Below are 2,214 nucleotides of genomic sequence, written 5' to 3'. Positions count from 1 at the left end.
GGTAGGGTCCATTGAGAGGTTTTATCTCATGGATCGTACCTTGCTATGGGAGCCCAAAGTACATAGTAGTGGGAGGAATCAGTGGGATTGATGCAGTTAGAGATCAAAGTGACAGAGGCTAGAGCAGTCAGATACTGAAGAGCATAGAGAAGGATTGACAATAGTGCAGAAAGGCTGAGTCAGCAGAAGTGCAGAGTTTTTAGTTGACAGAGGCAATAGCAGTCAGAGACTTTGATGACAGATGCATCATACTGATTTAGGTTGGATGTTTTTTTTGTTTCTGGTGTTGCTGGAGCAACAACACTAGAGAGTAGTGTTGCATGCATAACATTACAAAGGTTCAAGATCAGGATCGAGTTGAATTCCTTTCTTGTTGAGAATAGCAACAAGAAATGCTAAAAATAGAAATGAAAAAAATAGAATTCAGAATATTCCAATTTTAATTTGTCCTTAAATTAAAATTCGAATTTAGTCTCACTAGCTGCTTGAAAAATAATTAATTAATTCATCTTGAGTTAATTAGTTCAAGAAATTCAAGCCAGAAGTCTTTGTGAAGTCATGCAACAGTTATCCCTTAAATTAAGGAGATTATCCCTTAATTAAGGAGATAAGGATGAGTTATATTTGAGTTGTAATCAGTTAGCTCAATTAACTGAGTTATGTCCAGTTAAATTAGTTCCAAACAATTTGAGGAACTAATTGTGAGTTTAGTCAGTTAATGCATGCATGCATCAAACTAGTGTACTCGAGATAACTGAATATTCTCTCATAAATAACTCATGCATGTCTATTCAGAGAAAGACCCAGTTGAGATTAAAGATAGGGACATTGTACTATTAGTTGCACGAGTTTTCCTATAAATGAAACTCATCCATGCAAAAGGAATAAGGTTCCTTGAGGATTGCGCAATTTTATAGGGTGTGAGATCAGTGTTACACTTGGTAATAGTAGGATCACCTAGGAGAAACATCACAAGTAAATAGGAGGCTTGGAGGGCAGAGGAGAAGGTTTGTGAGAAGCCTTGTTTGCCTGTGAGCATCCATGAGGATTGTACCGAGAGCTGGCTAGCTGTGAGAGCTAAGGCTTTGTGTAATCTTAATGTATTTCCACCTTGTATGATAATACAAATTGCGAGGTTTTTAGCTGAGGCTTTCCCCAGAGTATTCTTTTGTGTTTCATGTTTATTGATTCTTCTTCTCTGTTATATGTGTTCCACTTGATCTTGCTCAAATATATTAAGCTTCCGCAAGTTTGATTGTAGAAGTAGATTAAGTATTTTGCTTTAGTTATATTACATAATTAGGTTAATCTACAGTCAGAAGTTCTACACGACACTTGGGAATTGGTTCCACGACCAAAGGATAAAAATGTTATTGGAACTAAATGGGTCTTCAGAAACTAATTGAATGAGGATGGACAATTTACCAGGAATAAAGCAAGATTAGTCTGCAAAGGATATGCACAAGTTGAGGGAATCGATTTTGAAGAAACATTTGCTCCCGTTGCCAGAATGCAAGCTATCAGGATGTTTCTCGCTTATGAATGCTCGAGAAAAATCAAGGTCTACCAAATGGATGTTAAGTCAGACTTTCTAAATGGTGAATTAGAAGAAGAAGTTTACATTGAACAACCCAAAGGTTTTTTTCTCACTGACAAAGAAAACTACATTTGCAATTAAAGAAGGCACTATATGGTCTCAAGCAAGCTCCTAGGGCTTTGTATGATCGTCTTGATAGGTATCTACATCAACAAGGATTCAAGAAAGGAAGCACTTCCAATAATATCTATGTGAAAGTGGATCAAGATAACCTAATGATTATCGAGGTATATGTGGATGATATAATCTTTGGAAGCAATGATGATAGAATAAGTAAAAACTTTGCCACAAAAATGCAAAGTGAGTTTGAAATGTCTATGCTTGGCGAGATGACATAATTTTTGGGGCTTCAGATTTCTCAACAGGATAAAGGAATATTCATATATCAAACCAAGTACATCAAGGAAATGCTCAAAAAATTCCAGATGGAAGATTGCAAGCCAGTCCTTACCACCATGATAACAGGTTGTAAGTTAAGCTTAGAAGATTAGTCAAAGGATGTGGAATATATTGCGGCAACAACTTGTTGTACACAAGTTCTTTGGATGAAGCAAAATTAGCAAGATCTTCAAGTCAAGTTTGATGAGCCTATTCCCATCTTTTGCGATAACACCAGT

This window comes from Pinus tabuliformis, chromosome 9, assembly GCF_031772625.1.
Source record: "Pinus tabuliformis cultivar Carrire ecotype Pingquan chromosome 9, CPIR1, whole genome shotgun sequence".
Taxonomy (NCBI): domain Eukaryota; kingdom Viridiplantae; phylum Streptophyta; class Pinopsida; order Pinales; family Pinaceae; genus Pinus; species Pinus tabuliformis.
This window is presented reverse-complemented; position numbering follows the sequence as displayed.